The 25416-nt window shown below is 38.4% G+C and overlaps 1 pseudogene; it reads left to right on the top strand.

Moving 5' to 3' along the window:
• The first annotated feature begins 1073 nt into the window (after positions 1-1073).
• LOC148041078 (protein HAPLESS 2-like) overlaps positions 1074-25416 on the top strand; it is a 37276-nt pseudogene continuing 12933 nt past the window's right edge.

Genomic DNA, 25416 nt, shown 5'->3' on the forward strand with positions numbered 1-25416 from the left:
AAACCATTAAAACATAAACTTAAAAGAAGAGCCTTGGACAATTAGAAGTTACGAACCATTGGCTGGTTGTTCTAGTAGAACATGGAGGGTTAGCGGCTAAACCCTAGGAGTCCTATTTAGTGTTGTAGTATTAGTTTACCTTGTTTGGGTTCTTTGTTAAGTAACCACCTTATCAGTGATGCTATTTCAGAAGCAATATTTTTAGTAGGATAGTAGTGTGGCAATTTACTGCCTAGAGGGATTATTGTTGTTTAGCGGCTCTAGACAGTTTCCTAGTTGGTATATTCTATGCAATGGATGAAGCTCTGTTATGCATTTCAGTGGGGAGAGTGAGTAAGGGAGAATGTTAGTTTGCATAAGTTTTTATACAATTTACTTGGAATGTTTGTATGGTTTGTGTTTTAATAGGACACCAACAAGTATTTTTTCCTATTTTTTTTTAGTGTCTACTAGTTGTCCATGTGCGGTTATGCAGGTGATGTAGCTGTGCTCGCGAGGACGCTTCGTAATTAAGTGGAGGAGAGTATATTTTTCTTTCAAAGTTGTGTAGCAGTGCTCGTGGTAGCAGTGTTGGTGATGCTGAATGTTCGTGATGTAGCTGTGCTCGCGAGGACGCTTCGCATTTCAGTGGGGGAGAATGACAACACCTAAAAACATGCCATTTATTGCAACAATTTTTTGGCAAAACTATATACAATTGACACCTTATTACTAAATTTTTACATGAATTCAATGCAGATGCGGTGTTCGTTGTTGCTGTCTTTGGAGGCCGTGTCCTTGCAGTCTAGCCAGGAGATGTGGTACAAGGAAGTTCTTGTACGAGAGGAAGGTGGAGTTTTAGACAAAATTTGATAGGTTTACTTAGTGAATCTCAGCTATGACTATTTAAAATTTTCCTGTAGGGATTATTATCACTTAGAGGAGATAAGACCTTGTTATAAATTAGGGGTTTTCGGGGGAATTTTAGACTTGGCAAGGTCTGGACAAGTTGATAGGATATCTTAGTATTAATTTAAGGGATGAGGGATTTCACCAGTTATACTACCTCCTACCTCCCAAGGATTAAATTACTTATGAAGAACACACAGCATCATGATTGTGATTATTGTCTATTTATTGAGACTGCAAAAAGTCAATTTAGCAAGAAGGTTGCTGGAACTCGACACTGTTTGGGTTTGGATCCACAGTGGCTTTCAACATATGCAATAGGACTGGGAACAATAGAGTTCAATATCACAATCGGAGTATTTGTTGGCTTTGACACTCTACTGTCCAGCATAACAGTAACTCCATCAGATATTATTGCTACAACTGAAAACAGAACAGTAATTGCGAGGCTACATGGAGATCTTGTGTTCTATACACAATTTCCAGTTTTTCCAAGTGTGTACCTGTCAAAACCAGTTAATTACGTGAGACGACTTTTGAATGGATCAGAATGGCTTTTGATTGATAAGCTAAAATATTCCTTCAATGGGCAATTGTGTGATCGCATTGGAACATTATACTATGCATTTTGTGATCAGTTAAATCGATGTACATAAGGCTTCAACTATTTAAGATTTCAAATTCAAGACTATATAGAGGAGGATTATGAAAGAGTGTTAAAGGGACTAAAACCTCGTTATGCAGTGACATAGTATGGTGTAGAGTTTGGTTTCAAGGATGAAGGTGCTTTTACACGTTTACCTCTACCTTTTTAAGATGTCACAAAATTTGTTATCACATTGGAACTCAATGCAGATGATGTCAAATTTATTATAAATAGGAGTCCAAGGAAAATCATATCAGGGGTCTCGTCAAAATTTGAAGCACTCTCACGAGATGGAATTGCAAAGCTGGTGGTGTCTAACGTTGGGGAGCTTGTAGCTGCTTTTTATCTAGGTATGAATTGTTCAATTGGAATAAGGGCTTCCCCAAAGTTGATACTTAGCTTACAACCTAACAAACCAGAAACTTATGAGTTTGCTTTAACCACCACAAGTGATAAAGCTAGTTCAATAGAATGTGTAGCTAGGTTAAAGGACTCAGGGGGTGAAGTTTTGGACAAGGTATCAACAATGGTCATGGTTACAGCAACAACATACATCATTGTATCAAAGTTTGCAAATAAGGACATAGATCCAATAGAGAGTACAAGCTTTATATCAAGTATATTGTCATCAATAACAAGCTTTCTTACAAGTGCTTTCAATGGTATTGCAAGCTTGGGGGAACGTCATTATTTCTTTGGAAATGTCATGAGAGGAGGAAAAAGAAAAAAAAGGATATTAAGTGTGAGAGAGCAGTTGGAGAAAAAAAACCATCGTGAGAAACGGAGTGCGCCTATCACAGAGAGAGAGAGAGAGAGATAGAGAGAGAGAGAGATTCGCCTCCTCCCTCCCTCCTCCCATGCCCCTCTCGTCATCTCATCTCACCTTCAGAGAGGCGCGCCGTGCACGCATCAGAATTTCACAAATATATCTATCTTGCAGCACCTTCCTTCTCCCGCCTTTCTCGAATCCGCTGTGCTTATCATTCATTTGTCTTTCATAATAACTAATCATCAGTTGGCCGTTGGCGTGTATCTCTGTATCCTGCTCCTCCTCTCTAGACCCCCTTTCCAGAAAGCCTACCAATGGCTCTGGACAAGTGCTCACCCTTCAAAGTCTTCACATCTTTGATCTCAAATGACTCAATGTACAAATCATCAAGCCGCAACAAAGCAATCGCATCTGCCACATCAAAGCCAAGCATGAAAGCATGCACAAAATCTGCACAGTTCTAAAGAGCACCAGCATCTGGTGTGTCCTTTCTGGTCTTCAGTTCCACTCTGCGGGCCTTCAAGTTCATGCGGATGTCGATCTTCATCTGCTCGTATACGAGCGTCTAGATTTCCATCCAGTGCTACTTCAAAGGGGTGTAGCGATGGGCAGGGACGACGACCTTGCGGAACTGCAGGCGCCCTCCGCTCACGTCATGGGCCGTGGAATCTAGGCTTCCCCATGTCCACATCTTCTCCGCCTCTGTCTTCCGCTTTTGCAATGGCCATGGGCATGTCTAATTGAACAGCCATAGGCTCTGCAAGTTCTCCGTGGTTGGCGAAGCAAGGGTGTGCTATGGTATAAAATTGATTTATGGAGCCACATTTGCATGGGGGATTAGGGTGCTCAAGTCATTCTTCTTATGTTGTGGGGGTTGTTCTTTTGTGGACCAAAGGCGGATGGGAGATCCTTCTTGTGTTCTATGTAACATGGAGTTTGAAGAATAAGTGTGGGAGTCATAGGCAGAAGAGCATCTAGAGACTAGAGAGAGAGAGAAAGAAATAGTCGTGAGAAAGAGGTTGCCATCTTTTTGAACGAATTGGAGAGAGGGAGAGATAGGAGGGTTTGGAGAGCACAATAAAAAAAGATTGCAAAAGAATGTAATTGGAGAATAAGAGCGGAGAATTGAAATCAATACATTGTTGTTGAAGATCATCACCATGTCCTTTTCTTGACGCTAAACTGGAGCTTCAATATACTTATCTAATCTGAAGTGATAAGATCTCTCAAGAGACGAGAAATGTTGAGCTTGCGATGCACAATGGCTGGATAGTGGCTAGACAGAAAGAGGACACGGTCTCCAAGGACGTGACGACGACCCGCGGTTTTACACGTAAGTGTCTTAATTCGTTTATCTAAAATAAATGATATGGCATGATAATTTCTCTAGTTTATAATTTTTAAAATATGTCTTTAAACCTGTTTTCTCATGCTACATGGTTGTTTGTATTTATCTGAACTGGTTTTTATTTATTAAAAATCAAAAACAGTCGAAAACACAAAAAAAATGACTCAAAATTATCATAAATAAAATTTTATAAAATTACTGACTGAAAATTTATAAGTTCTGATATTTTTCCTATAAATCTTATGAGTCAAGGAATTTATTGAATTTCTATCAAGATTTTTAAAGATGTTTTGTTATATTTAAAAATTAGAAAAGAGTTATATTTAGGGAAAAAACATAGTTTTCCTTTACGTAAAATGTGTTATTTATTGATATAAACTATGGATTCTTAGTGAAATATTGGAAACAAAATCTTTGATTGGTTAGTGCATTTTTGTTGTAAGGGTTAAAGAAAAGAAATAATAATTTAATAATATTTTACTTAAGAAATGCTCGTATAAAGATATGGTGTTTTGGTTTTGAAAGGAGAGATTATACGCGGTGTGAGCATTTAGGAAACATGGGAAATTACAAATAAAAAGTTTGACAACACTTTATAATGATTTATAATGTTAGGTTGCAGTTATAAAATTTAGTTTAAATTAAAACCAAAATAAAATCAAATAATTTAACGATTGGATGGTATGGGGGAAAAAGCCTCAGCATCTATATTAAATTTTTACATGTTATTCATTTTACAATCAACTTCTTAAATACATGGAGTGGAGGGCCACTAGGATAATTTAAAGAAAACTAAGGGGATATACGGGATTTAAAATGAACGTTGTATGTGAACCATAAGAGTGTGGAAAGAACTTGTTTTATCATGCTTGATACTGGTTATAGAAGAGGAAAAGAAAGGACGTGATTTTCGTGGAACGAAAAAATATTTAAAAATTAAAAGCAACGACGAAATTTATATACGGAGTGGGAAACGTCTACCAAGGGAGATTAAAATTTAGGGGTTTATGGTACGTCAGAAAATTTGATTTGAATGTTTGTTTAAAATTAAACAAATAAAAAGAATTAATTTTAATCAGGTGGAGAAAAACATAAAAAGGAATTTTAAACGGAGATATACAAATAGATCTATATCCCTGAAACAACCTTTCCAAAGTCAAACATTAAAAACATTTCCTGGATAAACCGCCACTAGCATGGCAGGAGAACATTATGAGGAGCTGCCTCTGAGAGATGAGGAGAAACCATAGTCATCTTAGGTTTAGCAATTTAGTGCCCAGTATAATTTACTGAAGTTCAGAATCTTTGCAGTTGGACTACTACAAACAACGTTGTAGATATTAGGGAAGGCTAAGTCGAATTAAAACAATTAGTGCAAATAATCACTTGTTTAGTGCAACAACTCTTAGGAGTTGGCTTGTTAACGTGGGTAAAAGTGGCTTGGTCTTTGGCCAGTCATTCATTCACGCACCAAATATATAGAGATCCAGTATCACTATACGCGTGATTTGATGGAGGATGGGATAGTGGAACTGGTCTACTGTCCAACAGAGGAGAATGGAGCAGATATCTTCACCAAAGCACTTACGAAGGATCTGCTTCAAGTTCATCTTCAGAGACTCGGCATTGGGCTGAGGAGATAGTTCACCTATGGGTGGACATTGAGGGGGGGTGTTAGATATGATCAATGCCCCACCCTCATTAAGTGCTACCAATGATCCATGGTGCTCAAAGTTGTAAGGCCCCCATTATGAGGAGAAGCCAAATGTGAGCCCGGACATTGGTTGAGTCCTGACTTGTATATCAGATGAGGTCTATGTGATCGGATGGCAAAAAGGTGACTGTTGTGGGTCTAATCTTTGGGTTAGACGGAGTGGTTAAGCTGGTAGCAACTCGAGGCGCATTGCATCGAGTTGCGGTGTAAGGGAGTTAAAAGGGGCCCCTATTGTGGGGTCCGAGGGCCGCGAAAGTGGCCGCTGGCTGGGGCCCCCCTGACGGGGGTCCGGGGGCATCGTCCCTGGCCCGATGGTAAAGGGAATATTCCCTGGAATATTTCCTGGCCGACTAGTGGAGGCTCATATGGTAGGTCGGCAGTCAGCAGGCCGACCTAATGACCTTCGCGGGCTTTAAAAGCTAAACCCCTTCGCAGCCATCTCTCACTCATCTTTCACCCAGTCAGAGTTGTTGTTCCAGCTAGCCTTAAGCTCTTCGCCTATCTTCTGTCTAGATCGCCATCTAAGCTTCACACAGTGGAAGCGCACGGGTGGACAGAGCCATCTTTGTATCAATTGTTTGAAGTTAAAGAATTTACTGATTCTCCTCTTATTTTTTGTGTACTCTCTATCTCTTTCTCAGATTCTGTTCGCTGCGCCGTGTAATATTTTACATTCTACACCTTTTATTCCCCATTCGTGCGAGTTTTTATAAGGCCATTAAGCCTTTCCCATGGCTTTAATGGGTCTTATTCGCGAAAGATTTTGAAACACCCCCTTTCGAAATCCCTACTTCAAGGAGGAAGGGGGTTGAGAAATAGAAGTGGCAAGAGATGCAAGTGGTGGGTAGGAAAATCCATAAAAGGAGGAATAAGTTAAAGGAGTAGCTGAAAATTTAAGTGAATCAGTTAGGAAAGGTGTCAATTAATAAACAGGAAAAGTAGAAGGTATATGGATAGATGGTGAAGGACATGGTGGAGAAGGGGAAAAAACTCTATCTTCGATAAAAGAACAATAGGTAAATATAATAATTTGAGGAAAACCTTGAGGTTGAAAAAGAAGAGGTAAGATAGCTGTTGAATTGGTTTTATAAAGGGAAAGATAAGTATTATAGCGATGAGCCATTTGTTGATAGTATAATAGGCTAGGAACAGAGGGACCTAAAACAGATCTTCTCTGATAGATATAAAAAAAGGATGAATCAAATGGATGGTTCTTGGAAAGATAAGCTAGGAGATCCACCCTTAGTTGGTTAGTGCTTTGCACATAAGTAGAAGCTGTATTCTGACGTTGATTCAGGACCAGAGAATCAATTATTGAATGCCATGAATTGGCAGGGCAAGTAGCCACTTTTGAAGAATAACACTGGAACATGTCATCTATCCACAACTCCAAATAGTTGATATACAAAATAGCTTGCAAAACCACATCCCCCACATACCAAGCCAAATCTATATCATCTGAAACCAATAGATCACCTCGTAGATACATGTAAGACAGCAACATGGTATCTGTCGTCTCACAGAATCTTCAAACACCATACGGACCACTTCTGTTAGCAACTCAGGAGACCAAGCCCCACTCCAACCATCCTTTGAAGAGGAAGATCCATCGTTGAAAGCTTCATATAGAATGCCAACTTCTGCAACCCTGATAGTGGACAAAGAAAGAATGGTCCGAAGGAACATACTCCTAAAAGTGCTCAAAGGTAGACCATAACAAATCCATCCTAGACTGCAATCTTTCCACTTTATCTTGAAACAATGGACACAATGTGGCCTGTCTCTGGAGAACTGCCAAGTCCTACTTAGAGATAGAAGGAATAATAGGAATATTGGGGCTTGGAGGAACGGACCGTGACTATGCAAGTTGGTCCTGCAACTGCTTAATCTGGGAAGCTTGTGATTCCACTGTATTATGAGCAGTCTGTAAGGCTGACAGTTTTGCATCTGAACTCTTGAGCTTCTTTGGACATTCTCTCTTTCTCCTCCGAGACTTTAGTGACCTTTGACTGAGCTTCTGTTAACTAAATCTTCAAAGAAGATATTTCTTCTCTCTGGGTCTCAATCATTTGGGTTTGCTGCTCCATCTGCTTAAACAGATCTACAAGTATGTCTTTAGCAGAGGCTAACTCTGAGGTTGCCTAATGCAACTGGTCTTTGGACTGTATTAGTTCTTCATAGAAAGAAGCATACAGATGTTGAACACAAGCTGTCACTGAAAGTTCAATCGAACTTTGGATGTCATTAAAAGGAATGGAATAGCATCTCCTGATACTAAACTGTTCAGTGAAGGGACTGATATTTCCAAAGAACCCTCTCTATGTGCCTTGAAAAAATTATTGCATGTGAGGTAAGCAGGGAGGTCACTGCCAGATGTAGCAGGAATTGTGATTGAAGGAATAACTGAGAGAGTTTTATTTGCCACACACTTCCAGCGCTTCCACTGAATGACCAATGCAGGAGGGGAATCAAGATCCTCTATGTCAATAGGTTCTGACTCTTCTGAAGGTGGAGGGGGAGGAACTAGATCAAATGGAGGAGGTGGTAGCACACCCTTCTTAAGACCTTAGTATGTCAAGAAAGCGTATAAGTAGGAACCATAGGTGATATTTGTGACATTTTCTCTGGTTACTTTGACAAAATGTTGGTCCATCTTTGTAAGCAAGTAAGTACTCCAATCAATGGCCACCCCTTTTAACACCATCCTTAAAGCTATGTGAATAGCTCTTTGGTTGTAACGAGTCTGCTTGTATCTTCAGGACACGTCTTAGCAGTCCATCGGAAAGGATGTCTAGAAAGCTCCGCCCGGCACTCCCATGGAATGTTACGGGGTTTGTGATCTAGGGCTTTCCGCGTCTGCTACATAGCGGAAGTATTCTAGTTGTTCCTACTTACGATCGACCTGAATTAGGAATTTCCTTATTGGTCATTTTCTAATGGCAACTAGCGTCGGACCCAAGCGAACTACTTTACGCAGAAACGCCAGGTCCAAAGCGGATTTACGCTGCACTTGATTCAAGGAGAATGGGAAACGAGAGGGATGCAAAGCTCAACCTCTCTGCCATAAGGCATAGTCCCATTCCGTTCCCCTAAAACAACGTAAATCGGGATCAATCATAATTCTAGGTCAACACTCTTGTTATGCGTGTTCTTGACGATCTTCTGGCTGTCCATCATGATTTGAGAAAAGTTCCCGACCAATCGTGACCACCCATCCATAGGACGGCGGACCTATGGCCATATCCATCACACTTTCCTTGAGTTGTTCTAGTTATTTAATTACCTAGCACATTTAGTTGGACATGTAACAATCAACTTCTTTAATTAGCCCATTAGGCACTGGTTCTTTCACGTAATCATATCACTTGACATAGAAAAACAATGTCAAACAAGTTCCTTATTAACAGGTTATCATATTTATCTTTGAAATACAACAAGTCCAGCCTGTAGGCTTATCCACAATCTGCCCGAAGGCTATACAGCAATCCACATGGATCACTAATCCAAGTTTTCGCCCGTAGACTAGTATGCGAGCCTCGAGATCCAATCCCGAGTCACATTAGCCTCTTGTGCAAGGCCCGAAAGGCAAGGGATTTATAGCCAGAGCCCCCCTGGCACCCAAACGTCCTGCTCCAAGTAGCGCTCAATGGAGTGACCTCTCATGGTGGGTTCGATCCACTTTTCCGGTGCGGTTAACAACCCCCTTGGTTAGGGTCAAGTAGGCAATCGGGGGTAACTGAAGCTGCCTCTCCCTTCAGGCCTTCAACCTGAAGTATTAGATATCCATTTATCTTTTAATTCATTGATCAAACAAAACCAAACAGTGCTCTAAAATCTGTAGCAAGCACAAACATTTCCATTGGTCATTTTTTTGTTGGTAAACTGCTAAGGAATGAGTCCTTCCTTTTTCGAATGCGTCCAGCATCCGGGATGACTTGCGACTTGGCAAGATCCCCTATATCCTGGGTTAGGGCATACCCTATTAACCCGACTTGATCAAATCTTAATTTCATAGATTATTTCAGTTTATTGGCTGGTCTGTTGCTTCCAAGCAATCTTCTTTACTCAAGAAAGATACTAAATTAGGATGATTATTCATCCTCTTGCAAGATAACTTGCATAAGGATCTGCCAACCTCATTGCGAGAATTTGGCCATTCCCTTGTGATCCAATCACAAGATCATGTGACTCTGCAGTTGCTGCGCAAGTGTCGCATCGAACTATGAGACTTATTCTACTCATTGAACGGAGTCACGAAATAATCTATTCCTAATTACATTAGGTTGACGTCATTAGTCCTAGGATTCCAAGTTCCATCTTGTAAGATTCTTAGGGACAAAACCTAGCTCACTTTCCAAATATGTTTCATTGTCCCTACATTTCGGTGAAAGTGGGCAAGTATTTAGGGTATAGGAGTTTTAGTTTTAGCAATACGTAACGATTAGGTTACGTATTAATTCCTAGTGAATTTCTTGGAATTTAACTCATTCTAAATGAGTACTCCGGGGTTTAGGTGTTTAGGTTTGTGGCAATTTGTTTAACGCTTGAAGATAGTTACGTTAACATTTCATAAACACATGACTCGTTGTCTATGCGTAAATTGATTTTTTCAAGAAGAAGAGGATGGAGCTCAACTGATTCTCTCACGGGACCCCAGATAAACTGGCCAATAATTCCAGGGGATTGAACTACTGCTAGTCAAACATACCAAAATTACCTCCATTTTGCTCACCAATATTCACAATCTATAGATCCTTCAGTGAGATTGACAGCTCATTTTTCTTGGTATCTAGCATACATACATAGGCATTCCCATAAGGATCAAAAGGCCATTCAAAGCTGTGTATGAATGTCAATGTGAACATTGATTCCCAACAGTTGGATGTCCTATATTTGCATGCCCTATGTCTACATAGCAGATACATTGTTTTGCTAGAAAGGATGTGTTGCTTGCAGTTCTTTCAAAATCCTCCAAAGGCATTTGTGGATGAGTCCTTTTCCATGGATCGTTTTTGAAACCACCAAGCCTTCAAAAGGGATCAGCTTCATTGATGCCTTTGCAATGTATTTTGGATGATTCTTAATGATATATATATATCTCTCTTTTTGGAGATGTCATTCAGATGGTTGTGTTAGTTTTGTGCATGTGTTGTAATAATTGTATGTGATGAGATTGAGAATAATTTGTTCGAGAGCTCTTTTCAAACTATTGATGATGGATGGAAAGTCTATGGTGGAAAGATGAAGAAAAACCTCTTATATTCTTTAAAAAATTGTTATGACTTTTTAATTGATTAATCAGATGAAATAATGAATAACGAAAGTTTTCCTTTAGTAGTATTTTCTATTAGATACAGGTAATAAGTTGGGGGAGTGGTTTGGCGAGATTGTTGAAGATCCTATAGAAGATAAAATCGAGCTTTTTAATGAACTTATATTCTTCTTTTCCTTAGGTCGCAAGGACGCTTCCTTTCTAAGTATGGGGATATGTTGAGAGTGAAAAAAGATTGAATTTTTGATTAATTTTTGTTGTTTTTGAGGTCTAAATGATTGATTTTTGATAGATTTAGAGTGATGTATGGTTGATAAAGAAAGTGTTTGAGAGTGATGTATGGTTGATAAAGGAAGTGTTTGAGAGTGTTTTGGATGATATTGATTATGTTTTGGAAGTTCATGATGATTCTTAGTAGAGATATGAAGCTCTGTGATGTTCTGATAGGTTCTATTGAGGTTCTCATTAGTTCTGTATACCTTCTGTATAGCTTCTGTTTTGTTCTGATTTTCCTTTGTATGAAGCATGGATTGATGATTGATGAAGATTGAGATCTTTTGGAAGCCTATTGAATAGTTTTTGATAGTTTGGAATGGTTTTAGTATGAGTTATGAGGTTTTGATGACCTTTTGTAACCCTTTGTAAACCTTCTGTAGAGCCTCTATCTCTGCTCTGTAACTGTTCTGTATTTGCTCTGGTACTGTACTGTACTGTTTTGTAGACCTTCTGTAAGTGTTATGTAGAATGTATGTGTGAATTTGGAAAATTTTTCTAACTTTTGGAAAGGATGAATCTAAGTTCAAAAGAGGTAAAACAAATGGAAGAAACCTGCTGAAGATTGAAGAGAAGACTGAGTGACAGTGACAGTAGTGAGCTGTGAAAAGACACTGTAGTGGCTCTGGTACCTCTTCATATCAAACATACCTCTTGGAAGGTGCATCCAAGACCTAATAAGGATTATTGAGAGTTATTATGAGAGTATTGTAGTGAGGAGATGATGTACTATTCATAGAGTGAAAGAGAGAGAGCCAGAGATAGCCAATTCTATCAAAACAGTGTAACTATATATGAGAGATTGAGAGAGAGAACTATGAAGACATTGAAGATGAATACTATGTGATTGATTTCCATTCAAAGATGGTGTATTCTTCTATGTTCCTTTTTCTATTGAAGTATTCTATGAAGATGTTGAAGATTATGGTTGATTCTATCAAATCCGTGGGAGATATCTACTATGATGCTGGGTGAAGAATTGTTGTTTCCTTTGTTTTGGTAATCAAAAGAATGAAATAAAAGCTTGTTGATGTTACAGATAGATTTTCTTGCAATAGAATCCCCTTTTCCTTGGTGTTCCTCTTGGGGCTCCAGTATGACCATAGGCTATTGCTATCAAAGATGTTTAGCTTGTTACAATACCTTCATTCTCAAAAATCCAAAACCTATGAATAGTGTTGCATCTCCACCATAGATAAAACTGAAAAATGCTTAAAAAAATAAAACAAAAGGAATTAGATCCTCTACGATTGCTAGAGTGGGGTCTATTGCATCTAGAGGACCCAAGATTAGAATACATCCACATCACCCTAAATCTCAACATGCGAACAATCAACACAAGCACGTTGATAGTCCATGGACATAACCTTTTGCATACCCAAAACAATTTAGTATGGTGACTACTTTTTCAATGTTTTTAAGAAATATTCAGCTAAAGAATTTAGTCCTAATTGGCCTATTAATAGCATGAGTAAGATTTTAGTTCATTGAGGATAGTGGCAGTTAGTGATAAGAAACATCCTAATCAAGAGGGGTGTTGATCTAGACTACACCTAGGGTTTACCATGAGCTATACTGGGCATGCCATTAGGAATCTTTGCAACACATATATTAGGTATGTTATTTGTTGTGCCTCTCTCACCTGTATGAGATTCTAGCTCCGCAATTCCTATGTCTTTTGCTAGATGTTGTATCACTCTATGTAGTGATTTGAAATAGGAAGAAAATGAACATAAGATGGACTCAAGAGATGTGCATAATGAAAAGCAAAGCCAATACCCGTAAATGTAACAAGTTGCCAATGTAAAGGCTTCTTTTATCATAACAATAAGTTAGTGGGATGGTCTATTCATTCTTGAAATAATTACATGCATTAGGGCCACTAAAATAAAATTATCCCTTGCTCATGTTTCAATGCATGTATAGAATGTACTCCCATTTATCATACTACAAAAGTGCTCAGAAGAATTTCCAATGCAAGATTGTGCCTACTACAAACTCCATTCAAAAGGTCATTCACTTGTTATAGGTGCAATGGTAAATCACAACTAAATTATTATTTTTTTGTTTTCATGAGACTTTTTTGTCATGCAAAGCTCAAAGAGAATATTGAATAACATAGTTATTGATCTAATGTAGCTTGTAGAATGTTTTTTAAAGTTGAACTAGTAAGATGAGTTAACCAATAGTATTTTTTGACAACATTTTTGAGCTAAACCAGTAAGAAGAGGTGGAGTCTGAAGAGAGCACTATTCATGAGATCTGTTCATCCATGGAGACTCGCCTCTTCTGCTTCGACCTTTAGGGAAAATAAGGTAATTGACAACATCCATGACAATGCCTGCCACCATGGTTTGTTCGAGCTGCCTACTATCTTCTTTGCCAAGTAAGTTCCGTTCAACCCATATGACCCTATCGACGAGGAGTATTTGCTAGACAAGGTCGTTTACAAAATCAAGGATGTTTTGCTTCTTGATGATGAGCATTGTTAAAGGCATGATTAAATCATAATCTAGGGGTCTATTAAGTAGTTCTAAACCTTTGTAACAGATTAGATGTGAAAAGTTACGAGTAGATTATGAGTCTTTTTGGGAAGTTAGAAGGAGGAGTCGTGGGATTTTCTGTTCGTATTTGTTCACATCAGGAAAATAGACATACCTGTAATCATGTGGTTATTCAGAAAATAATGAAGGAACATCACAGATTTCTCTACCTGTGTTTTCTATCTTGAGGGCTGAAATGATGAATGGGTTGCCTCTCACCCATCCATCCTCCAATCCTCACTAAGAGAACTAAAGAAAGGCACCACCTAGCCAAAGGGAGGATGGGCTAGGGCATCCATTTTCTCAAAGAGAATCAAAAGAACCAAGAAACAAATTTACAAGAGAGAATATATGTACTAGACACCACATTAGAATATGAGAGAGAGAGATGAGAGGAGAGGGAGACAAGTGGAGAAGAGGTAGATGAAGCTTGCCATTATGTATTCATGGAATGAGAAGATGAGAAGAGAGGAAGACAAGAGGAGAAGAGGTAGAGGAAGCTTACCATTATGCTACATAATAAAAGAACTCACTCATAGCTTACCTCAAAGAGATGGACTAGCATGAGGGTATTCTGGAGTGCTCTCATGTGCTTGACATTGTCATTCTCCTTCTCCATGGGCTCTTTATATAGCCTCCATGAGAGATTGGATTAAGCTAATCTTCTTGATTAACATAATACTAGATTATATATGGCATCTTTGAAAATATGGAGAATAGTCGATGGGACAAGTCCCCACCTTGGTCATCATGCAAGAATCCAAGGGTGGTGGTAGACAAAATAGAGAAAGGGAGCTAGATTACAATTGGTGGGTGCCCAAAGCACATTGGTATTATATATTTACAAGAAGGATAGAATGGAAAGTTGATGTGGTGAAAGAGAGAAGAAAATTGCATGTAGCCAGCAGTCTGCGCCTTTGTAACTTCAAATCAGTGAAGAATTTGAAAAAAGTTTCTTCTGCAACATTGTAGACCAGGTCGAAACCAATCGGGCTACGAGAGAATTTTCTTGAAATTCACTTTTTCTTGGGAGTTATTGAGATTATAAAAAATGGCTTCCAAAAGTTGCTTTGACTTTAGTCTCCCATATATATATAAATACATATAAGCATGTGACAGAAGGGGTCCATGCTTGTAAGCTTTTATGTAAGATCCAAATAACACCATGATGTGGATATTGACTTGTATTCTAGGGTGAGGTGTCCTCTAATGATGGTGATAGATTCCAAATCTCATTGATGTAGGTGGAACCCATGTGTAGAGTCCTTTGAAAAATCTATGCACTCACTAAACTCCTAGGTGTAATCCCTTTCCATCTTTACTAAGATAACCATCCTTTTTACCCTTTACATTGACATCCCTCCTAAGAACTTGTTCCAGGCATTTTCTAGAGCTATCATAATCAAGAAGCAATGTAGCATACCTAGTGCTTGAAGAGTAAACCCAAAGTGATATGGTAAGGCTCTTGATAGGGGTTTTGGCCAAATTTTGTGGTAGAAATTCGGTTTGTAAAAAACCCGGATCATTAGCCCTCCCCTTAGGCTAGAGGCATTCATGCCTCTAGCTTGCTAATGATGGTCAAATAGAGCAAGGAGGACTGCACCCCCTCATTAGCCCTCCCCTTAGGCTAGAGGCATTCATGCCTCTAGCTTGCTAATGATGGTCAAATAGAGCAAGGAGGACTGCACCCCCTCATTGGTGGCTCTTCATTAAATGATTGCTCCAAATTGTCCCTTTCTCTTTGAAAATAAGGCTTCAATCAACATCCATTTACCCTTGTCTTGTGAACTCGCCCATCCATGTCACCTAGCTGATAGTTGCCATTTGGATATTTTCTTATGACCATGAACGGCCCTTTCCACTTGAACAAAATTTTAGCATCCTTTTGGTTATCAAAGAGGTTATCGTAGCGTAGCACAAGTGATCCTTCCCTTATGTGTTTGCTAGCCAGCTTCTTATTAAATGTCTTCCTCCGCTCTTTATCTTGCATGGAATAGTGTTGGACTGCTGCTTCTCCATCTAACTCCAGCCTCTCTAGATCCAAGATCCTTTCCTCTAACTTCTTATCTTGATTATTCTCTCGACTGGCTACTAAAACACGCAAATTGGCCAGTTCCACCTCTATAGGAAGCAACGCTTCTTGGCTAGATGAGGTGAAATGGAGTATAGCCAAGTGAGGTTCTGAATGAAGTCATGTAGGCCCAAAGAGCGATACTCAATTTTTTATCCCAATTCTTGGGATGCATGTGTACTTGCTTGGTAATTATCTTACAAATCAGCTCATTCACTTTTTCGACCAAACCATTACACTATGGGTAGTAGGGAGTAGAATGCATGTGCTTGATTTTTAGCCTTTCCATTAGCTCCCCTACTAGGTTGGCCCTAAAACCAAGACCCTGATCAGAGATAATTTCCAAAGGTGTGCCAAACCTGCAACAAATGTTTTCAAACACAAATTTTCCCACTTCTTGGGCAATGATCCTACTAGTTGTTGAAGCCTCTGCCCACCTCCTCATGTAGTCCACACCCATTATGATGTATTCCTTGCCAGACTGAGTTCGTGGGAGTGGCCCTATTGCATCAATCCCCCATTTCTCAAATGGACCATATGTAGTTATGGGATTTTTTTCCTCATGCACTAGCTTCATTGGTCCGGCCTTTTGGCAATCATCACAAGTGCGGCACTAATGTTGCACATCTCGATGTAGACTCGGCCAAGTAAAGCCGGCTTGTAGAACCTTTCTACTTGTGATGTCGTGTGCAAAGTGACCTCCACACACATCATCATGGCAAGCTTTTAAGATTTCTTCAATTTCCCACTTTGAAGGCACCTTCCTAAGCACACCATCCGTACCAAGACAATACAAACTATCATTTACCATGCGATATCTTGTAGGCTTCCGAGTTAGCCACTATCTTTCTCCCTGAGTCAGGTGTTTGGAAGCTTCTCCTTGCTCTAAGAGGTGTAGAATATCTTCTAAGTCTTCCTTGCCTTGCTGAAGTGGGGGTTTGATAACCATTGCTCCCACCATTGACTCATTCATCTTTGATGATGCTAGATGGTCGACATCCTTGTTTTGGTCTCTTGGCACATGATGTACTTGTGCCTCCCTAAATCTTCTCATAAGAGATTTGGCCTCTCTCATTTTACTAGAGAGGTTTGTATTTTTGCATGCCCATGTCTTGCATCTGCCTTACCAATAGCATGGAGTCTCCGAAAGAATTCAACCTCTCGATTGAATTACTAAGGCACCAACAAAGACCATGAATTAAAGCTTGATATTCTGCCTCATTGTTAGAGTGGACACCTTCCAAGATGATTTCTTCACCATAGATTTTCTCTCCTAAAGGAGAGAAAACAATAATACCTGCAGTTGCCTTATCCTTAGTTCTCTTGTATGCACCATCAAAGTAGAGGCTATAAGCATCTACAAGAGTCTTTATGGATGGGGGTGGTGGAAGGGCATTTCTTTTCACCCTGAGATTTTTCTCATAGCACCTGTTTGTCAAAATATCAGCCAGGCATGCTCGAGTTGTTTTTTCAACTTGTACTGTATAATCAAACTCTTGAAGTCGGACCATCCACTTTGCTATTTTGTCAAAGATTTCCATATGCTGTAGTGCATAGGGAAACATATCCTCCACAGTGATGATCACAAATATCTTTGGAAGCAATTATGGCTGAATTTTGGTTACTGCAAACATGAGGGCCAACACTACTTGTTTCGTGGAGGTGTAAGCCTTCTCTGAGGATTTCATGAGGTGGCTAGAAAAATACACAGGCCTCATGAAGAATGTTTTTGGATCTTTTTGTAGGAGAGCAGCACCAATGGCCTCTTCTCCCACGCTAGGGTTTACAAAGAATGTTTCTTCCCAACAAGGCTAAAGGATTATAGGAAGTGACCCCAGCATTTTCTTTAAAACCTTAAAATGTCCTTCACTTTGCTCACTCCATACAAGTGTTTCTTGGTGTGTCAGTTGCTGCAAGAGATATATGGCCTGAGAGAGTAAGTGTATAAATCTACCCAAATATCTTAGCTTTTGTAAGAAGGAGACTAATTGTTTGATGGAGGTTGGGGAAGGTAGAGCTAGCAATGTTTCTATCTTTTTTGGATCTACCTCAATTCCTTCAATTGACACTACATGCCTTAGTAGTGTAACCTTGCTTTTCCCAATGTGACATTTATCCTTATTTAGTTGTCCACCCAACCTAGCTAAGCAAGTAAATCCTTCATCAACCTTGTGTAGATGTATGCTACTTGAGCTGTAAATACAAAAGTCATCTATGAAAACCCTTATGGACTTACCAAAGTAAGGTTGGAAGACCATATTCATGAATCATTAAAAGGTTTTTGAGGCATTTTTGAGACCAAAGGGCATGGCCCGAAAGGCAAAACAGTCCCATGGTATGATGAAAGTGGTTTTCTTTTGATCCTCCTCTGCAATGCGAATATGGAAGTAGCTAGAGTAGCCATCACACATTGTATACCACTCATGTTCCACTACTTCATTCAAGATTTCATCCTGAAATGGGAGAGGGAAGTGGTCCCTCTTTGTTGCAGTATTTAGTGGCTTGTAATCTATGCATACTCGCCACTCACCATTTTTCTTTGGTCTAGACACATTCTGAATCTTCCACTAGGTATATGAATCCTGCATTCAAGAGTCTCTTCACCTCCGTCAACAGTGCATCCTATTGCACAAATCCTAGTCTTCTCAATCTTTGTACTACAGGTTTGCTTCCTTCTCTTGAGTTGGATGTGATGCTTCACTGCAATGACACATGTAATGTGAGTATAATCAGAAATAAACAATGATGCATGCTTCTTGAGAACATTCACATAGCCCTCCCTTTCTTCATCCTTTATATCCTTGGATATCAACTTCTCTAGGCTAGAATCCCACACATCTTCTCCTTGGATTCTTGGGTTGTCTTCTAATGAGGTAGGTTCCTTTAAGGTGATGCCCATAACTTCGAGAGTGCTATCACTCTCTCCACTTGAACTCTCTTCCTCTTCTACCGATGAGGAACATCCACTTGAGCTCCACTCATCCGCAGACATTCCTAGTTCAAGGTTTTCTTGATGCCCACTCTTCAAGTTGTAAGCCACCTTTTGATCGTGGCCACCCACCTTATGTGGCCTCAACTCTAGATCCCATGTTGCCCAATCTTGCCTAGCTTCGATGCCCATAAGCCAAGGTCTCCCTAGGATGAGGGGATATCCTTCTCCCTTTACTGGCATCACATAAACATCCACTGCTGCAGTGATTTCAAAAACAAAAACTCTCAAAGTTTTCACTATATCCACACATGTAACCGCATCATTGTTGGCCATCTTTGCCCTAAAGGTTGAGGATTCCATTACTTCTAAGACTAATTGATGCATAAGCTTTTCTGTCATGACACAAACCTCTGCTCCACTATCGATGTACATTTTTCGAATCCGTTGACATTAATCCTATCAAAGAGTGAAAACAACATAATAGATTTGAATATAATAATTTTTTATCAATTTTATATCAATACATGCATCTTAAGGTGACATTATCAAGTAAAATAGTTAATACGCTTAAGATGATGATTTGATATATTTTGAAGGTTGGAAAAAATAGTAAGGTGCATCCGGATTGTCTTCATAAGACAAATACACATTGTTCAAATGTAAGTTTATTTTTTATTTTATACCTATTTCTATAACAATACATGAGTTTTGTTTAATTTAAAAATTTTCATACACAATATTATTTTGTATCTTAGGTTTGTGCAACCTCAAAGATTGGAGTCAATATAGATGACGAGTCTAAAAAAGAACAAGCAACCATGCAAAGTAAGTATCTCATTTTTAATATTAATAGTAAAATATATTTGATATGCATAATAAGACAAAAGACGTTTTAGATGACTGTAAAGATGCAGTAGTGTTTATTACAATCAACTTCTACAAATCAAAAAGTAAAGAAGTTCAAGGTATGCTTTGAAGATTTTTTTTAAAATAATAATAATTATTATATTTTTAAATTAAAATAAATAGCTTCATGAAATATTGACTTTTACTTTTTCAAAAGGCTCTTGATGATATATGTCATGAAGGTGACGAAAAGACTCTCACTCTTATGCAAAAAGTAAGATTTTTTAATAAGTTTATTCTTTCAATATTATAATAATCCAAATAGTTGATAGCATGATTTGGTTGTGTTTTTAGGTATTCACTCTCATTTACCTTTCTAGTAAGGTTTTGTAAATATTGAAAATTTACATCTACATAGTTAGATCTCCATATAGTAAAATTTTACCTATATAGAAAAAGTATTATATATATATATGTGTGTGTGTGTGTGTGTGTAGTGATATATATCTATATGGTGAAATCCTTATATAAGAAAACATTATCTATCTAAGAGCTTTTTCTCAACATAGGAAATAAAAGCCTATATGGGAAAATATTACCTATGTAGGCACTTTTGCTTGACATAGGAAAAAATGCATGTATAGGAAAATATTACCCATCTAGGAATTTTTTTGGGACATAATTAAAAAATTCCTATATAATGAAAAATTTCCTATCTAACTTATATAGGAAAAGTTTCCTTTTCCCTAGTTTGAAAAATCCCTAGATGTGTGTATTTTTGTCTAGTAAATTAGGTAGGAAATCTCTTTTTTCCCCTATCTAGACATTCATCAAAAGCTCCTTGTGGTTGCCAATGTGATGTAGTCGACATTTAGCTACAAAGATGTGGGGGGCTAAATTAGCCCAAAGGTTCCTCCCCACCAAAATCACATCATGTGCTTTTTTCACAAATACATAAAATAAAGTAAATTAATATTTTAAAAAATCAATAAAAATGCTACCCTCTCTATCGTTAGCACTCTCGGAATGGCTCAAGTCCTCGTGCATGTATAAAGGTGCATTGTACAACCCAACCATATTCAAGAATTCTCTCCTTTACTTTCCAACCTCGATCAGATTGAGAGATCCATTTCGCCTAACACTTGCAAAGCATGAGACAAGCTATAGCTCTGTGTGTGTGTGTGTGTGTGTGTGTGTGTGTGTGTGTGTGTGTGTGTGTGTGTGTGTGTGTGTGTGTGTGTGTGTGTGTGTGTGTGTGTGTGTGTGTGTGTGTGTGTGTGTGTGTGTGTGTGTGTGTGTGTGTGTGTGTGTGTGTGTGTGTGTGTGTGTGTGTGTGTGTGTGTGTGTGTGTGTGTGTGTGTGTGTGTGTGTGTGTGTGTGTGTGTGTGTGTGTGTGTGTGTGTGTGTGTGTGTGTTCTTTCATGTACTCAAGCTTCAATGATGTCCATGCTCTAGTCTCAATGTCCTAAAATAAAGGGAATAAAATAAAAGAAAATGTCTTGAATGTTTTACACCTACGACTTGTCAATCTTGGCATGATCACGTATGAATCCTATTCTATCCTTATCTTCCAAAAGTGCTTCAAGACTTCTTTGAAGTGTAGGATCAACAACCTACATGAAAATTTTAGACTTTTCAACCTCAAGAGATTGTTATTCCCCATTTGATAATTGAGAATATTTATTATCAAACTCTTGTAGCAATTCTATAGGCGATAACCCTTTATTGGGTTTAACAACCCATTCCAAGAAAGTCCTCTTGGTTACCTACTCTAGATCTTACATAAAGTATTTGTCCTTGAGCGCCTTCTTAAAACTGTCCCAATTGTTAGCATGTGCCTCTTGTATCTCTCTAATCCTTATTTTTGTCTCCATAACAACAATCCTCTCAAAATTGCTACACGAATATCCTTCCTATTACAAAACAAGAACCATGCAAGTGACTTTGTGACATATATATATGTTGTCCCATTTTATGGACAAATGTTAAAGCTCTAATTATTGGCTTATCTTTGCAAGGATTCAACCTAATGCATACATGATAAACACTTTACCTACATATTCATTTAAAGACAATGGTATGTTAATTACTCTAGTTTGCATGGTAAGACCGTTTAGTCGATTTAATTGTCTATAATGTAATATAGGTCTTCATGGGTTTGAATGTTATTTTATTTGCTAGGTTTTTTTCAATATGCAAATTAAGCTTTCTAATTGTCGGCCTTGCCAATCCCAACAATGAACCAAAATGTTGGGCAACACATACTCAGTATTAAACAATAGGAGCTTTGACCATTAAGCACAATGGCTATCTCTCACCTAGCCTTTCACAAGTCACAAATGCTACAATCAATTTGTATTGAGTATACATAGCCTTCCCTCAAGCATGAAGGATGCACTTTGCAAGCCACACAATCCTTGATTCTCTCCCTTAGTTCTCAAACCCTCTATGGCTTTCACATGCAATAAAAAAGCATGGGCATATGCAAGAGTGACTGCTAGAGATAAGAAAGGAGGCTTCACCACTTGGTCCCTTATACTCTCACTCTCACTCGCTTGCTCTCAATCTCAACCTCTCTCTCACTCCCTCACTCTCAATGGGAAAAGAAAGAAACCACGAACAATAATTTTGCATACATATGAAGGACATTTTCTATTTATTTTCAACCTTTGAATACACAAAGGTTAGGGTTAGAAATTTCCCATTCCCCTTGGGAATCTTGCCCTTTTTATGGCCTTTCCCAACTGTCATGGCCTTTATTACATGTAAGTATGCTCTTGCCTTGTTGAATGAATAAATTGGATGGTGGCCTGCCAAGTACGATTTTCATGAGGGAGCCCAACTCTCATGAAATAATGGCACAAAGTGCTACAAAACAACTGATCTCATCCAAGATTTACACAAAGGTGACTGATATATTCCAAAATTTTATACATCTTGCTTTTCTTTATCTTGCTCGATCTTCTTATGTAAATAGGGAGCTGCAAGTTTAATTGAAGGAACATGAAAAGATGCTTAAGACACTTCAAAAGAGCCAAGTGCATGAGCTCTAGAATAAACTAAAAGAGCACAACTTGGTACTCAATGATCTCCAAAACCAACAGAAGTAGCGTGACATGGTAGTCAAGGATATTTAAGAAAAGAAGATGCAAGAGCTTCAAACTCAATTAAAGAAGCATGAATCATTAGGTAAGAAGCTCTAGGATTAGATTAAGGAGTAGGAGACCACAATGAATGAGATTCAAGATAAACTTGAGGAGAAAGGGTTCCTTCTCAAAGAGTAGAAGCTGCCAAATTGAGTACACAACTAACAAAAACAATCACCAACTCACACTTATTGTAGCCAAAGTGGGACAAGAGAAGGCAAAAACAAGTCTACATGAAAGATAGAACCTAGAGCATCCACAAATATAGGGCCAATGGAAAGCCTCATATGCAAGTCCAATAGGAAACCATATTCACTAACTTGATAGGGACTACAAGCATGATGGTAGAAAATAAAACACAGTCTAGACTATATGAGACAATCTTGATGAAGCTCTCTAATTATCTAGAAGTAGCCTTATATAGTGAAAGTGAACACATAATTCAATTAGAGGCCTATAAATTTGTCATGGGTAAGCAATTGGAGTTGTTCAAGGAAGCTAAAATGTCAACCCATATGTCTCAAATTGAAGATCTAGATGAACTTAAGATGCTAGTGTTAATCTCTACTATTTGGAAAGCATGGGAATTTTTCAAGAGATCAATCTGATGCCAAAAGGGTCACCATCACACACTATCCAACCTCTCCTATCCTCTTGGAGCTACCCACAATCATGATACCCCCTATGGATATACTAGAGCTACTAGAATTTGACACAGGGGAGTCAGAAGGGTGCTCAACCAAAGAATTAGAAAACTTAGAAAAAAAATAGACTTACACAATTATTATTCAAACTTTCAAATCTCAATTCATAGAAAGTAATAGAGAAGCCCATTCCCTTGATGAGCTCCTACCATAGGAAGAGGAAGACAATCTAGTAGAGGAAATTATGCAATAATACCAAGAGAATAAAGAGATGATCCCTTCTCTGAAGTTTGATTTCAAAATCAATGAGGAGAGTAGATTCAAAAAGACACTTCCATTATGCACAATATGACTTCTCACACAAATAGTTGAGAATATTATAATGAAGTAGTCAAACCCACTGAAGCCTATCAAAAGTCATGTAAAATCCAAGGAAGCAAGGGAATTTACTTGAAAAAGTAGAGCCTAGAAATGTATGTCTAGATCTATAAAAATGGTGCTATCCCATTCTAGAAGGTTACAAGAGGGTGTGGGAAGCCTTCCTCTACTCTCCAAAGGAAGAGCACCCAAATCCACTCTTTTTTATCTACCCAAGAAGGCATAGTTAGGAGTATCAAGAAAAAGAGCATGTAGATACAACTTCTCAAAGATCTCTAATATCAAAGTGATCCACGTCAACAATAACCTACTTATTTCAGCCCATTGACCTAGTCCCTTCCTTTACCCATTTTGTAAGAGAATTCACAACTGCTCTCTTTCTTCATCACTATCTACAAGTATATTTGACGCTTCATCAAGCTCCTCCAACAACAACTAATACCTTATGAAGATGGGTTTCCTCTACTCTTTTTTTTGTCAATGTTGGAACTGATCTGGTGATGGTTTGCCTTCATGTCTGCACCCTACTATTACCAAATTTTCATACCTAATTACTGGAGGATATGGTGGATAGAAATTTTACTATGTATACATATCCTTTTTACCTGAATGCCTTACTATAGTTGAATGAGCACATCTAATAAAATATTCTTAACAAAGATTGTCTTCAATGCACACTCAAACCACTCTATGAGTGAATTGTTTCATTTCTTTCGTCACATGTACCTTGTCATATATTACATTTACTTGAAAAAAAGAAAAAAAATAAAAGAAAAAAATAAGAAAAGGAAAAGGCACATGCAAATTCACTACACCTAGGGCAATATCCTAGCTCATTTTCCATCACAATCTTACAATACATCAAGGATATGACATCTTGGGCTTGCTCCGAAGAGATGTCTCACCTTGAGAATAGCACTACATCATAATCTCTCACCACTATGGTCCTCAATTATGAGATAAGACTACAAATTTACTTGGAATTTGACCCATCTTTGAGTTGTGCATACATAAGCACGAAACCACTACACAAGTAAGATAGACATACCTTATAGGAAGAGCACAAGAGACTTAACACATATAATGGAGCTCGTTAAGACCCATCAACATGAGTGGCCTACTATCATCATGATCTCTCCAATATTTTCATCACAAATCCTTTCCTATTCAAGCCAACCAAACCTTCTTAGAGTTTTTGAGCACCATTACCTTACATCCAACCCACCTGTTCTACAACACCAAACTGTCCTTCCCTACCAGATCCTCATTAGACATTCGAGAGTCTCTCACTAGTAGAAACACCATACCTTTGGTGTAAGTGCCATGGAACTAGCACTCATTTAGAAAGGGGGATAATGTTAACAACAAGAAGGAGAGAAAGATAATTGCAAGAAGAAGAGAGCCTAGTAAATTTTTGACAAGGGAACAACTTTTGGAACATTTAATGCTATTATTTTTATGAGATCCAAGCTCCTACTTGTAATAACTAGCTAATACTTTGAAGTTTTCAAGTTTTCAATCATGGAATGAGATCTAGAAGCATGTAAAAAGATTCATAACCAACTAGAAGGACCACAAAGGGGCCAAGATGCCCAAAGGGGAGGGAAAAACCCTAACCCTATATTTAATGTATTTAAAGGATGAAAAAGAATAGAACAAGCTATTCTTGTATATGAAAAGTTTTTATTCTTGCTTTCTTGCTCTTGTTTTTGCATCTTGAAAGAGTATGTGAGAGAGAGAGAGAGAGAGAGAGAGAGAGAGAGAGAGAGAGAGAGAGAGAGAGAGAGAGAGAGAGAGAGAGAGAGAGAGAGAGAGAGAGAGAGAGAGAGAGAGAGAGAGAGAGAGAGAATGTGTGTGAGGAACCATGGCAAGTGAAGATCCTTCAATTTCTCTTGGAGCTCTCTAATATTCTCATATGCCTTCTCTCATGCATATAGACCAAGAAG

Source organism: Lygodium microphyllum, chromosome 1, assembly GCF_053477565.2.
Source record: "Lygodium microphyllum isolate KBCC chromosome 1, Lygodium_microphyllum_v1.1.10, whole genome shotgun sequence".
Taxonomy (NCBI): Eukaryota; Viridiplantae; Streptophyta; class Polypodiopsida; order Schizaeales; family Lygodiaceae; genus Lygodium; species Lygodium microphyllum.